The sequence below is a fragment of the Gorilla gorilla genome, chromosome 8 (assembly GCF_029281585.2).
Source record: "Gorilla gorilla gorilla isolate KB3781 chromosome 8, NHGRI_mGorGor1-v2.1_pri, whole genome shotgun sequence".
Classification (NCBI taxonomy): Eukaryota; Metazoa; Chordata; class Mammalia; order Primates; family Hominidae; genus Gorilla; species Gorilla gorilla.
Window position 1 is genome coordinate 70,214,684 of NC_073232.2, and position 15,633 is coordinate 70,230,316.

Here is a 15,633-nt window from a genome sequence, read left to right on the forward strand (position 1 = left end):
TACCCTGGAAGGACACCAAGAGAAGACAGTCATCCACAAGCCAAGGGGAGAGTCCACAGGATAAATCAAATCTGCTGGCACCTTGATCTTGAACTTCCAGAACTGTGAGAAATTTCTGTCGTTTAAGCCATCCAGTCTGTGGTATATTGTAACGACAGCACTAGCCGACTAATACAGGTACTACTGTCTTCAGCCTACACAGTCAAGATTCACTATTAGAAATTGATGGAACAAGAACAATTCTGATTTTTTCAAGAAAGTTCTTTTGCTTTAGAAGAGTTAGTGATTCAAGAAATAAATGTATTAGGAGATTACCAACTAATACATACAGATGAAATTATGAAGTTAGAAAATCATCAGTGGATGCTAAAACTACTAGGTAAAAATTAGATGAGAAAAGGGACGTAATCCAATAGCACCTCCCCCCCAGCATTATTTTTAATTATAAAGAAAAAATAGTAACTTTATGGTGAAGAAACCTCGCAGACACCACCTTACCCAAGTGAACATCATCAATACTGGGAGAAACCGATGTTATCTCTACCTTGATAACATGCACTGGAAAAGACACATCACTTAGTGGTGTTTCTCCAAAAATTCATAACCTGAAAGGGAACATCAGACAAACTCACTTTAAAGGATATTCCACACAATACCTGGTCTGTACTCTTAAATAACGTCATTTCAATAAATATAAAAGCCAAGGAACGGTTCCAGATCAAAGAAGACTAATGCAGGAATAACCCTTTCATCTGGAATGTTTTTTAAGCAATAAGTTTCTGCTTTCGAATTTAAGAGTGCAGATCCTTTTTTAATCCAATTGGTTCAGGGCTAGAATTACGTTATTTTACATCTCCTTAAAGCTTTGATCCCCGCTACAATCTACAATATATAAATGCATATGTGTGGTATCCGTCTATCATCAATTTAGGTGACAATAGGAGAAAAGTGCCTGGTGCCAATCTTTATTTCATAGTATGAAATTGTCTCTCAGGACAGGGTTTTTGGTGAGAGCAGCACAGGATATTGCTGGGTAACTGAGACTGGGTCAGGAAAGAGGGAGGCAGAGGGCAGCAGTTTTGGTAGAATTTAAAATTTGGTTGCTTTTGGAAGAGAAAGCGGGAGGTTTCCTGGGAGCCAGAATGTTATGTTTCACAGATGTAAAAGTCATAGTCGGGAAAGACACATCGCTTTAGTGGTGTTTTCAAATGACCTTTAAATGGTAGGGTTTTACTTGTAGCTTCCAGCCCTGAGGGTGGTTCTTGTTGCTTAAGGGCAAAAGGGTCAGGGGTAAAAGCCAGCCTTAGAAACCTGTCAAAAAAGATTTCCAGCGGGGCGCTGGGGAAACGCAGACCGCGCCAGAATTCCTGCCTAGAGAAGCTCTTAATAGGGCGAGAGGCTGCGTGCCCCACAAGGTCCTTCAGAGGCACATTGTGGGACTCAGGGTAGCAACTTCTGGCGAGTGGAGCCGCAGTTACAGAAGCGGAACATTCGGAGGCAATTTACTTCCAGCTTTCGCAACACCCACCCTCAGCCATTACCCTCCCTTGCGCAGTCGCGCCATAAACTTCCCCGCTTTCCCCCACAGCCCTCTGGGCTTCGACCCATCAACTGAACACGCGCCAAACGCCGCGCGCCCGCGCCAAGCTCGGCCCAATCAGAGTTCCAAACCGCGGAGTGTTCGCCAGGGCGATAAATTAACCTCAGCGTGGCGTGGGGTCTCGAAGCCGAATAACGTACGTGATTGGCCAGCCTCTTCCATATTCTTTTAAGGGCGGAACCTGGCCCTGGAGCCACGCCTAGCGAGCTGTTCTCTTAATATGGGTAGGTTCGGGCGTGGAGCTGGCAGGTGCGCGGTGTGCCGAGACAGGGCGTGTTAGTTATTTAGTGCAGGTATAGCAGGGAACGAGGGCATCTCTCGCCGCCGGAGTGCGTCCTGCCGAAGCCTGTGGTTGCACGCCCACCCTCTTAGGGGCTGCCCTCTGCGGTGAGTGTGTGCGGCGTCGCACTTGGGGTTGCTTCTCTCTGCGTGGCCGGACCGGGGCTGGACCCTTCCCACTCCCCTGCCCTGCCCCATCCCCTCCCTGCACCCGGACCAGCCCTGGGGACGGCCTCGGACGCCCACCCTCTCCAACCCAGAGTGGCAGCGAAGGCCTCTTTCCTTTCCGCCCCTACACTTGGTGCCATCGCCCACGTGCTTTGTTGTTGTCGTTTGGTGCAGACCATGTCCAAGTCTCTGGAGAAGTTGGTGGAGGAGAGCCGGTAGAAGAACCAGCCCGAAGTGGACATGAGTGACCGGGGCATCTCCAATATGCTGCATGTCAATGGCCTGTGTGAGTTCTCGGGCAGGACCCTCCCGTGGATGAGCTGGAAGGGTTTCTAAGTTTGCCAAGTCACTGCTAGTCCTGCTGTGAGCGATTGTAATGGTTTAGACCCCAGCCCCTGCTTGTAAACATCACTTGTCAGGGGCTTCGTGCAGAGGGTTTGCAGTAAGATGTGTTCTGTTTCACCTGGAAAATGATCCTGAGAGTCCACGATGAGAATCACACAGACAGCTGTGCCTCATCGTTTGTCTCTGCTGCATGGCATTGGGGTGGATTTTCCACATAGTTTACTTAATAGTCACTTTATTTTTAATAGAGAATTAATTTTGAATCCTTCCTGTCTCCTAATACAGTCTTTGTCCATGAACAAATGACACACAAAAGTTCCAGGATTAATAGGCATTCTTGTGCCTGGAACATTTTAAGCATTTCTTTAATCTTTACTTTCTTCTGAGTATTTATTCTCCTAACTTGGTTAAGGCTTTTGTTACCTCCTCATGCTGTGGTGAAATCCTCCTAACTTGCCCTCTTGCCTTCAGTTTCACTGCCCAGTTTAATCAGTGGGTCACTTTCAGTGTTATTTTCCTGTAACCCCGGTATATGGTGTTACCCTCTCCCTTGAAATCAGGGATTGCAAATTCACGTGCCTCCAAGTGAGGGTAGTCATGAACTAGGTGATACGTATCCCACCTGAAGGGGCCAGCTGGTGCATCTGCTACTCAGACACGTGTCACCATAGGAATGTTGGCCCAGTATGCCAGATTTATTTTCTTCAAGGAGCCAAGATTCTATATTTGTATATGAAACTTGCTAATTTTTAGATGTTGGCCACTAATTCCGATATTTGGAACACCCATGATAAGTGAAATAAAGCACTTCTTCAGGCTGACGTGGCTTTGGTTTAAACCCTCTCCACACTTTTCCAGGTTGTCCGTTACCGACTGTAATGCTCCAGGTTTCTAGGCGTGATGCACAAGGCCTTTCCGAATCTGAACACTGCCTTACCCTTCCATGCAGTTGGCATTTCAGCCATTCTGAATTTATTGTCCTTTCTGGACCAGAGCCTACTTGTTCAGATCTCGGTGCTTTTACGAATTCTGTTTTCCCTCACCCTCAGTCTTTTTCACCTGAAATCGTTTTACTTCTAAGAGTCAGCTTAGACATCACCACCTGTGTAAAATCTTCTCTGTCTGCACCAAGCTAACATAGCCACTCCCTGCCCTGTGAAGTTGGACGTGTGCCTTGCTTTGTGACTTCTGTCACGTAGGATTGTAATGATTTTTTTTAACCTAGAAGTCTCCCTTCTCCACTGGGACATTGGGAAGACAAAGGCAGTGCAATGTTCATGCTTGCATTTTTTTTTTTATAGTAGTGAGCGATTTTGGAGCACAGTAGATGCTCAAAAATAGTTGAGGAATGAAAAAAAATGAAAGAATGATGGATTAGGCCCATGAGTGTGTGAGATCATGTCCAGGATGTGACGAGAGAAGAAGGGAGATGTTCAGGAGACTCTGAAAGGTGATGGAAAGCCATTTAGGCATGGAAAGAATGGCATTGTCAGGTTTACTGTGAAGCCATGCTTTTCCCGGTTTGAAAACCTGCCTGGGACGGAGATTGGAGTTGATGCCATTAATACGTCTTGGCAGAAGGAAAAGGGAGGAAATGTAGTTGATTTGCGTTTCATAGCCTTTATGGAAATAGATGCCATTAAACTTAGGTTGTGTACTAGTTAGCCTCTCAGCCTTGGTGTGTGTTGGTCTCTTGCATTCCGTAAGGGTCCTTGCTGTCAGCAACAGAACAGATGCCTCTGGAACTGAAGATCTAGGTGTGTCCCTTGCTGCCCCTGCCCAGCTCTGCCATGATCGTGGTCATTATTGGGGGCACTGTTGATACAGAGGAGAAAGAGAAGGGGATAGGGAAGATGATGCCTGGCATAGCGGGACCCTTGGCCCCCATGGCTTTCCTCCCTCCAGCACTCGTTCTCACTGGGTAGAAGAGAGAGGCTGCTTTCAGCAGGGGAGCTTTATACCCTTCGGCTTTTGAAGAGGAGACTTTATGTGATATTTATAAATGGGAAGAATGGCTTAGCTATTTCGGTTGAGCTCTATTATCTCTTTGAAGCCTTTGCTTTTATTAGGGAAGAAAAGATAGCCACTTGCTTCCTGCAGTTTATTTCCGGTATAACATTGGGTACTGAAAAGCAAGATCATTCTTAAATTTTCCTAAAGAAGTAGCTAATGAAGAATAATAGTGCTTTTTGGGAAGTTGGGTGGAAGTGAATTTGGAGATGTCAAGAGTCCACCTCCTCTGGCTTCTGTAGCATTGACCCAAGGCTGCTCTCTGCAAACTCCCTGACCTCGGGACTACTTGGAGCCTAGGGGGTTCCAGGATGCTCTTCGGAGCCTCCACTAGGGCTCAGTTCTCAGCAGTGCACACACAGTGACACAGTGCTTAATATATACAAGTATTAAAATATTTCACTTGGCTACATTAATTATAAGTGTAATTTTTTTTTTTTTCCTGAAAACAGGGTCTCACTCTGTCACCCAGGCTGGAATGCAGTGGTGCATTCACAGCTCACTGTGGCCTCAACCTCCCAGGTTCAAGTGATCCTCCCACCTCAGCCTCCTGAGTAGCTGGGACTGTAGGTACACACCACCACGCCTGGCTAATGGTTTTATTTTTTTGTAGAGATGGGGTCTTGCTATGCTGCCCAGGCTGGCCTCAAACTCCTGGGCTCAAGGAGTCCTCCCATCTTGGCCTTCCAAAGTGCTGGCATTACAGACTTGAGCCACCACACCTTCCTTCATATTTCTTTACTGATAACATTTTAGCTGTTACCAGGAAGTTTTATATATTAGTATCCAGATAAAACACAGGGAACAATAAACTGGCATGTACAGAGAATAGTTCTTGCATCTCAAGCTTTCCCTTCATTATTTTAATTTCTCAAAAGGTAAGAATTAAGCTTTGAAGATAACAGTAAGGTATTGTACTACTAAGCGTATGAGATGCCTGTCTTTCTTCTTGGGAGAGTTGTATCTTCTAACGCAGCACTTCCTTAGAGACAGCAAATTACCTTTGAAAGCTGTTTTGAGGAGTTTAGGTACCAAGAGCTTTCTGATGGGGAAAACTTCTTAGGCTGGAGACAGATATTAGACAGGTTCTACAGTTTTCTTATAGTCCAGCCAGATTCTAGAAATGCTCAGTTCCTACCGTAAGAGGCAGAGGAGTACAGTGAGCATATGAGGGGAACTTGGATTTGGATAGATGTGGGTTCAAATTCTGCTGCTTAGTACCATGTAACCTTAGAGAAGCTACTTAACCTCCCTGATCCTCAAGTTCCTTAACCAATGGTAACCTAAGTAACCACTTCATAAGACTGGTTGAATGGTTCACTTTAAAGGCAATAATGCACATTAAATGTTAGTTATTAACTAGTTAGTGTTAGATGCAATAATGTACATTAAATGTTAACTATTAATGTGAATATCCAGCTACAGGCCCAAATGCCTCAGACATACCCAGTTCCAACATAGTCAATGGCCTGAACTAAGAATTTCACTTCATTAAGTAGACTGGGTAAGGCATTTGTAACGGTGTTGGGATTTTTTGTGTGGCTTATTAGAACCTGTAGTGTTTGGTACTTTTGCCTAGGGTTCTAATTGATTTAGATAGCTATTTATTTAAAATTTGTCCTGATTTATTTCTTTTCCTTCTTTTTGTTTTAACATGACATGTAATTTGCACATACATTCTCAAAGCTTCCAAGAAGATCAGTGTGGGCAATAGAGTGAGACCCCATGTCTACAAAAAATTAAAAAACAAGCTGAGGGTGGTGTGCAAGTCTGCAGTCCCAGCTGTTAGGGAGGCTGTGGTGGGAGGATTGCTTGAGCCCAGGAGTTTGAGTTTGTAGTGAGCTATGATCCTGTTACTAGGCAACAGGACAAGACCTTGTCTCTTTAAAAAAAAAAAAAAGAAAAAAGAAAAAGAAAAAGCTTCCAGGCATAATCATAATGCTGCTGATTTTGTGTATTAAAGAGATTTCACTGCAGAAACTCTTTCCCAAGCAGCAACTGTCTTCAGCTGGTTGATGAAGCTGATTTTTGAAGGGCCCTGTAATCAGCTTCCATTTCCATAGAGACAGAATCCCAGCTGCAGCCAGAGGAACTTGCTTTCATTTGTCTTGTTTGTTTCCTAATTTTTTAATCTCTTCAAGTTTATTGCCCTCTCTGGGTGATCAAGCCTTTATTATTTTTTTCCAGGTTAGACTGACATTTTTCAGATAAATCTTGAAAAACAACCTGCTTTCAAGGAAGCGAGTGGTCTTTCTAAAGGACCAGGCAAAATAATAAACAAATATGATCATGGGTTATCTGGAAGAGCTGTCTCAAAATCTTGTTAAGTGTGGAACACATGCCATCCATATAGACCTTCTTTGGGGGAAAGATAAAAGAGCTGGGGAGAACCTGTAATTTTAGCTATAATCTTTATTAAAATCATTTATTTTTTATTTATTTAGTTTTTTGAGACAGAATCTCACTCTGTTGCCCAGGCTGGAGTGCAGTGGCATCATCTTGGCTCACTGCAGCCTCCATCCACCTCTTGGGTTCAAGCTATTCTCCTGCCTCAGCCTCCTGAGTAGCTGGGATTACAAGTGTGCACCACCACAGCCAGCTAATTTTTGTATTTTTAGTAGAGACGGGGTTTCACCATGTTGGCCAGGCTGGTCTCGAACTCCTGACCTCAAGTGATCCATCTCGGCCTCCCAGAGTGCTGGGACTACAGGCGTGAGCCACCGTGCCTGGCCTTAAAATCATTTATGTTTTCACTCTTCTAAGTTGTGTGTATGTGCTCACCTTTGTGTTTTTAAACATGCCACATCTTGGCCTGAGAAGCTCTTTTCCTTTTTCTGTCTCCAGCTAGCCTTTGTCCCCTTGTCAGTTAGTGCTTGCTGAAAGAAGGAAGGACTTATTTATTCACATGACTCCATTTCATGTCACCTCCTCCAGGAAGCCCCTTGAGTATACTCAGTTCTGACCCACCATCCCATCCAACCTAGCTGAAGTGTCTCTCTACTTGGCGTAGTGTTTGGGAAAAATTTATTGAAGAAAGAATGTTACTGCTTTTAGTAAAGAGATTCAGGTTAGTTAATGAAGAAAGCATAGCTCTGGAGAAAGAGCATGTACTCTGTCTCCTTCCTGCAGGCTTCTTCCCAGTTTCCAGAGTGAAGTAGTTTCCAGCTATCAGGAACAAGATGGAACTGACAACTTCTATTTTTGATTGTAGGATAGGGTTAAAACTGGAAATGTTTCACTGAAACAAAAGTTGTAGCCTCTTTGATATAACTGAGCCAGTAATGACATTTGACTGTTTTTCAGTCCTCTGACATTCCGGCCCCAGTGGCCACGGTGGCTTTTTTGTAAGCATCTTTTTTGTTTGTTACTAGCTGTGTAACCTTGGGCAAGTTGCTTAACCTCTCTGTGCCTCAGGTGCCTCATCTATAAATTGGGAATAATAAGAGCACCTCATAGGGTCGTTGTGAGTTAATATCTATAAGGGCCTAGCATACCACCTGGTACCTATTGGTCTTAATAATACTCGCTATTAGTACAGCCATGCATCACTTAATGATGGGAATATGTTATGAGAAATGCTTAATATGATTTTGTCATTGTGCGATCATCATATAGTGTCCCTGCACACACCTAGATGGTGTAGCCTACTACACCCCTAGGCTAGATGGTATGCTTGTGACTAAGGCTTTTGCTTTTAGGCTACAAATCTGCACAGCATGTGACTGTACTGAATATCACAGGGAATTGTAACACAGTGGTATATGTGTCTTTATAGAAAAGATACAGCAAAAATACAGTACATTATTGTACTCTCATGGGACCACTGTCATATTTGTGGTCTATTGTTTGTTTGTTTGAGACAAGGTCTCACTCTGTTGCCCAGGCTGGACTACAGTGGCATGATCTTGCCTCACTGTAGCCTCGGCTTCCTAGGCTCAAGTGATCCTCCCACCTCAGCCTCACAAGTTGAGACTACAGGCACATGCCACCACTCCCGGATAATTTTTGTAGAGACTTGGTTTCGCTGTGTCTCCCAGGCTGGTCTTGAACTCCTGGACTCAAGCGATCTGCCTGCCCTGGCCTCCCAGGTGGTCCATTGTTGAGTGAAACATAATTAAGCGGTGCATAACTATTTTAAAAACCGTTTTATCTGTGATGATATAACCAATGCAAAACAATATCTCTTTATTTCTAGGAAATCTTAGTGATGGTACTTCTCAGTGGTCTTTGCCCACCTGTCTCATGGTCTCATCGTACCAGCACACCCACTGCCTCATTCTTCATCTGATTCAGAATTCCCAGGAGAAGTTGGGTGGCTGGGCCCAGTGTGCTGGGGTCAAGAGGAACAGCTATGGCCACACACTGGTGAGTTCAGAGCTGTGGATAGCCCAGGGGGTGGCTGGGGGAACAGCAGCAGGATTTTTGTTGGGATGTGCTTGTGGCCAAGTTTCTGTTGAGAATGAAAGACATGCTTTGGAAACTGGTAATTTTTCCAGTAATAATTAAAATACTCTATGTCCTGCAATAACAATTTATTGAATGTATTTTTTATGATAGGCATTATGTAAGCAGAGTCTGGGAGTTTATATTGAATTTTATTATTTCTATTTTTTCAATTTTTTTTATTTTTTGAGACAGTCTCTGTTGCCCAGGCTGGAGTACAGTGGTGCGATCTTGGCTCACTGCAACCTCTGCCTCCCGGGTTCAAGTGATTCTCCTGCCTCGGCCTCCCAAGTATTTGGGATTACAGGTGCCCACCACCATTCCCAGCTAATTTTTGTATTTTTAGTAGAGACGAGGTTTTCCCATGTTGGCCAGGCTGGTCTTAAACTCCTGACCTCAAGTGATCTGCCCGCCTCGGCCTCCTGAAGCGCTGGGATTACAGGCATGAGCCACTGCGCCCAGCCTTATATTGAATTTTAAGATTATCTAGTGACAAAGTATTATTTGCTGTGTTAAGATGACGATAAGGTGTTTATTAGATGTGAATTAGTTATACTTTCACCATAAGAAACCATAACACCCACTGCTTTGCCATTATAACCAGTGCTACAATTGGTATGGATAATAATTGAAAACCCTGCCAGCTTGGAAACTTGGATTTACAAGATGGTTGCAGAGCTTTAACTATTGCAGAAAACATAAGAAGCAACTTAATCTCTATCTGATCAATATTAGCAGAACCCTCCCCACTTTCTTCATGGTTTCCTAAAAAACTATTAATCTCAACAGAATGGAATGAACAGATGTGAGACCTTTTTATACCATATATTAATTCATTTTCTTCTGTCTTCAAACTTAGAACATTAGCTTAAAACAGTACCAAGTATGGAGCTGGAAAAGATTGTGTTGGGGAAATATTGGTTCATGTATCAAACAGAATAAACGCGAATTACATTAAATGGTAATTTTAGTTGTAGTACCCATACCTCATAAATATCCTTTTTATTTCATCTATTTCTCTGCATATACATTAATTATTCCTTTGGACTCTGTGTGGCTTATAATTTTAAGGGTGAGGTCAAATGAAAGGCACACATCAGAACGGGCAATTACTTGGAACGGGGGTTTGGCCTGATGGTTTTTCAGGACATAGTGCAGACCAGAGAATGGTAATATGGTTTGCAATCTCAATATTTGAATGGTAGTCTATGTAACTTGGTTGTCTTAACAGCTGTAAGTGAGGCCGGGTGCAGTGGCTCACACCTGCAATCCCAGCCCTTTGGGAGGCCAAGGTGGGTGGATCACCTGAGGTCAGGAGTTTGAGACCACCCTGACCAACATGGTGAAACCCCGTCTCTACTAATAATATGAGAATTAGCTGTGCATGATGGCCCATGCCTGTAATCCCAGCTGCTTGGGAGGCTGAGACAGGAGAATCACTTGAACCCGAGAGATGGAGGCTACAGTGAGCTAAGATCACGCCATTTCACTCCAACCTGGGTGACAAGAGTGAGACTCTGTTTCAAAATAAATGAACAAATAATAAAACAGCTGTAAGTGCTTAAGTCTTTAGGCCGTGTCAAAGATACCTATATGATTTATTATATATTTGTATTCTACGAAGTTGTACAACCTTTGTTAGGAGGATGAAAATAATAGATAATATGATCGAAATACCATGCCATATATGCATGGGGTGTATTAATACACACACACATTTACTGTGTCCCAGGCATTGTGCTAAGCCCTCTGTATGGATTAATCTTTCAAACCTCACAGTTTAATTGTTATTATCTAATAGGTAAGGAAACAGATTTAGAGAGCTTCATTAACTTGCTCAAAGTCACCCAGAAAATAAGTAGTAGAGCCCAGATTTGAACCCACGCCAGCAGACTTCAGAAGCAGTGTTCTTAGCTTATCCTGTTTCGCCTTACTCATTTCTGACAGTCATATACACATACCCCGTGGAAGAGAAGAAGATGAACAGCTAATTCAGCGAGCACGCTGAGCGCCTGTGGCCATCTGGTCATATTCTAGAAGCTATGGTAGCTGCCCTGTCTGGGCTAATGATTCTGTATCAATTTAGGAATGCATTCAGGGATGCAACCTACCTATCTTGATACCATTTGAACCAGGGAAACAGGAAACTTCATCTTCTGAAAATACTTACACATAGTTTTTAAAAAATCCTACTCCAAAAAGCTTTACTGAAGTATTCACATAGATAAGTGCATATATGACAGTACAAGTTGACAGATTTTCAAAGCAAGAAACGTTAGTAGGTTGGGAGCTCCTGCTCTTCCCAATCACTCTCCCTTTAAGTCATGAGACTGCCAGCATCGTGAGCTTATACTGGTAGTTCCAATGGAAATACATAACAGACTGCAAAGCTTTTATTTAACTCCTTCTATGCCTCATCTGGGCCTTCTCCCTTCCTCTCAGAACCCTGCCTCTCACAGATTTTGGTGGTTATAGAATTAGAACATCTCACAATCACGTGTTTGGTACCCAACACACAATTAACAATACTAATTTTACTAATGTCAGTATTGCTAAAAACAATTGTTTTATGCATATGCTATCTTCATTCTCCCTCTTTGAAAAAAAATAGGCTTTTTTTTTTAAGAGCACTTTTTGATTTACAGAGAACTGGAGCAGGAAGTACAGATTCACATCTCTCCTCCATCTCCCCTTCCTAGTTTCCCATATTAACATCTTGCATGGTGTGTTACATTTGCTATGATTGCTGAACCAATATTGATGCATTATTGTTTTTATTTTTATTTTTGAGACAGCGTCTCGCTCTGTCACCCAGGCTGGAGTGCAATGGTGCGATCTCGGCTCACTACAACTTCTGCCTCCCAGGTTCAAGTGATTCTCCTGCCTCAGCCTCCCAAGTAGCTGGGATTACAGGTATGCGCTATCACGCCCAGCTAATTTTTTTTTTTGATTTTTAGTAGAGACGGGGTTTCACCATGTTGGCCAGGCTGTTGATGCATTATTATTAACTAAAGTTTATAGCTAACATCAAGATTCACTCTATATAGTATAGTTTTATGGGTTTTGACAAATTAACATCATGTATTCACCATTACAGTATCATATGGAACAGTTTCACTGCCCTAAAAATCCTCTCAGCTCTACCTCTTCATCCCCTCTCCCTCATTATCTACCTCCTAAATCTCAGACAACCACTGAAATGTTACAGTTTGCCTTTGTCTCTATAATTTTACGCTTTCCAGAATGTCATATAGTTGGAATCATACAGTATAAGGTCTTTACAGATTGGCTACTTTTGCTTAGCAATATGCATTTAAGATTCCTCCACGCCTTTTGTGGTTTGATAACTCATTTCTTTTTAGCAGTGAATAATACTCCATTGTCTGGATGTACCACACTGTGCTTATCCATTCACCTGTTGGATGACATTTTGGCAGCTTTTAAATTTGGACAATTATGAATAAAGCTGTTGTAAACATTCTTGTGCATATTTTGGGTGAATACCTAGGAATGTGATTACTGGATCATGTGATAAGACTATGTTTAGCTTTGGAAGAAACTATCAAACTGTCATCTCAAGTGGCTGTACTATTTTGCATTCTACCGATAAAGAATGAGATTTTCTGTTGCTCCACATCCTCACCAGCATTTGGTGGTGTTGGTGTTTTGGATTTTAGCCATTCTAGTGGGTATGCAGTAGTATCTCATTGTTTCCATTTGCAATTCCCTAGTGACTATATGATGCTGAGCATCTTTTCATATGCTTATTTGCCATATGTATATCTTCTCTGGTGAGATGTCCATTCAGATCTTTTATGTACTTTTTAATTGGGTTCTTTGTTGTTGAGTTTTAAGTCGTCTTTATATATTTTGGATACCAGTTCTTTATCAGATATGTGTGTTGCGAATATTTTCTCCTTGTTTGAGTTGGTCTTTCTTTTCCCTAATGATATCTTTCACAGAGCCGAAATTTTTAAATATAATGAAGTCTCACTTATCGGGTTTTTCCTTCATAAGTTGTGCCTTTGGTTTTGTATCTAAGAAGTCATTGCCAAATCTCAGGTCAACTAGATTTTCTCCTTTGTTATATCTAGAAATTTTGATAGCTTTGTGTTTTATATAACAGGTCTGTGATTTGAGTTTATTTTTGTGAAAGGTGTTAGGTCTTTGTCTAGATTGACTTTTGTGTGTGTTGATGTCCATCTGTTTCAGCATCATTTGTTGAAAAGACTCCTTTTCCCACTGAATTGCCTTTGCACTTCTGCTAAAGATTAGTTGATTGTATTAGTGTGGTCTATTTCTGGGCTATTTTATTCCAGTGATCTATTTGTCTATTGTTTCACCAATACTGTACTCTAAAGTTTTGAAGTTGGGCAGTGTCAATGCTGCGATTGTATTTTCTTCAATATTGCACTGGCTGTTCTGCCTTTCCATGTAAATTTTAGGATCAGTTTGTTGATATCCATAAACTTTCTGGTATTTTGACTGGAATTGATATGTAGATCAACTTGGGAAGAACTGACATTGTAACAATGTTGGGTCTTCCTATTCATGAACATGGGATATCTCACAGTTTATTTAGGTCTTTGATTTGTTTCATACTAGTTTTGAAACTTTTCTCATATAGATCTTGTACATATTTTGTTAGCTATATATCTTACTATTTCATTTGTTTGGTGTTAATGTAAATGATGTGTTTTTAATTTAAAATTCTAATTATATAGAAAAGCAGTTGTCTTTGTATATAACCTTGTATCCTGCAACCTTGCTGTAGTTGTTTATTAGTTTCAGTTATTTTTTGTTGATGATTTGGGATTTTCTATGTAGACATCATATTATCTGTGGATAAAGACAGTTTTAATTCATCCTTCCCTATCTGCATACATTTTTCTGCTTTTTCTTACTGCATTAACTAAGACTTCCAATATGATTTTGGCTAAAAGTTGTGACAGGTGACATCCTTGCTTTGTTCCCAACCATAGTAGGAAAGAAACTTGTTCCTTACCATTAAGTATCATATTAATTGTAGGTTTTTTGTAGATTTTTTTTATTAAGTTGAGAAAATTTTCCTCTATTCCTAGTTGGCTAAGAGTTTTTATGGGTGTTGGATTTTGTCCAGTGCTTTTTCTGCATCTATAGATATAATCATATGGATTTTCTTCTTTCACGTGTTTGAAGTGATGGATTGCTTTTATTTTTGAATTTGAACCACCTTTGCATACCTGGAATAAGTTCCATTTGGTCATTGTGTATACTCTTAATACATTTTTGAATTAATTTCAAATGCTTTGTTGAGAATTTTTGTATCTATGTTCATGAGAGATGTTCCTCTGCAGTTTCTCCTTTTTGTAATGTCTTTGACTTAATGCTGACCTCATAGAATGAGTTAGGAATTGTTCTCTCTGCTTCTGTTTTCTGAAAGGCATTGTAGAGAATTGGTATAGTTTATTCCTTAAATGTTTGATAGAATTCATGAGTAAACCTTTGATAGAATTCATGAGTAAACCTATCTGGGCATGGTGCTTTCTATTTTAGAAGGTTATTAATATTTCTGATTCCATTTATTTAATAGACATAGGCCTACTAAAAGGATCTATTTCTCCCTGTGTGAGTTTTGGTAGATTATGCCTTTCCAGCAGTTGGTCCATTTTATCTAAGTTATAACATTTTTGGACATAGAGTTGTTCATAATGTTACTTTATTATCCCTTTAACATCCATGAAATCAGTAGTAATGGCCCTTCTTTCATTTCTGTTGTTAGTAATTAGTTCTTTTTTTTTTTTTGGCTAGCCTCCCTAGAGGATTACCAGTTTTACTGATCTTTTCCAAAAACCAGATTTTGGACTCAGACATTTTCTCTATTGATTTCCCCTTTTAAGTATCATTGATTTCTGCCCTAATATTTATTAATTTTTTTTCTGTTTACTTGTAGTTCAATTCATTCTCATTTTTCTTGTTTCCTAGGGTAGAAGTTTGGATTATTGATTTTATAAGGTTGGTGCAGAAGTAATTGCCGTTTAGCCATTACTTTTGCACCAACCTAATAGAACTTTCTTGTTTTGTAATACATGCATTTAATGCTATAAATTTCCTTTACCATTGATTTTGCTGCACTTCACAATTTTTTCTTTTTTCTTTTTTTGAGTCGGAGTCTTGCTCTGTCGCCCAGGCTGGAGTCCAGTGGTGTGATCTCTGCTCACTGCAAGCTCCGCCTGCCGGGTTCACGCCATTCTCCTGCCTCAGCCTCCCGGGTAGCTGGGACTACAGGCGCCCGCCACCATGCCCAGCTAATTTTTTGTATTTTTAGTAGAGACGGGGTTTCACTGTGTTAGCCAGGATGGTCTCGATCTCCTGACCTCGTGATCTGCCTGCCTTGGCCTCCTAAAGTGCTAGGATTACAGGCTTGAGCCACTGCGCCCAGCCCCTGCACTTCACAAATTCTGATAAGTAGTATATTCATTTAATTAAAATATTTTAAAAAATTTTTTGAGATTTCTTTGACGTGTTATTTAGAAATATGTTGTTAATGACCAGATGTTTTGGGATTTTTCAGCTATCTTTCTGTTTGATTTCTAGTTTAATTGCAGTGTGAATTGAGAGCTTATATAATTTCTATTCTCTTTAAGGGGTGTTTTATGGCCCAGAATGTGGTCTATGTTGATGAATGTTCTGTGCAAGCTTCAGAAGAATGTGTATTTTTGTGTTGTATGGAGTAGTCTATAGATGCCAGTTATATCCAGTTGATTGATGGTGGTGTTGTGTTTTTAACTCTGTCCTTACTGATTTTC

General features: G+C 41.1%; 1 pseudogene across 1 annotated transcript in view; it reads left to right on the forward strand.

Annotated features, from left to right (window-relative positions):
* The first annotated feature begins 2,224 nt into the window (after positions 1–2,224).
* The window catches only part of LOC101131975 (ras suppressor protein 1-like), a 125,605-nt pseudogene continuing 112,196 nt past the window's right edge, over positions 2,225–15,633 (forward strand). The window contains exon 1 of the transcript XR_004071595.3: positions 2,225–2,333. The product of XR_004071595.3 is annotated as a ras suppressor protein 1-like (transcript). The remainder of the gene's footprint in view (positions 2,334–15,633) is intronic.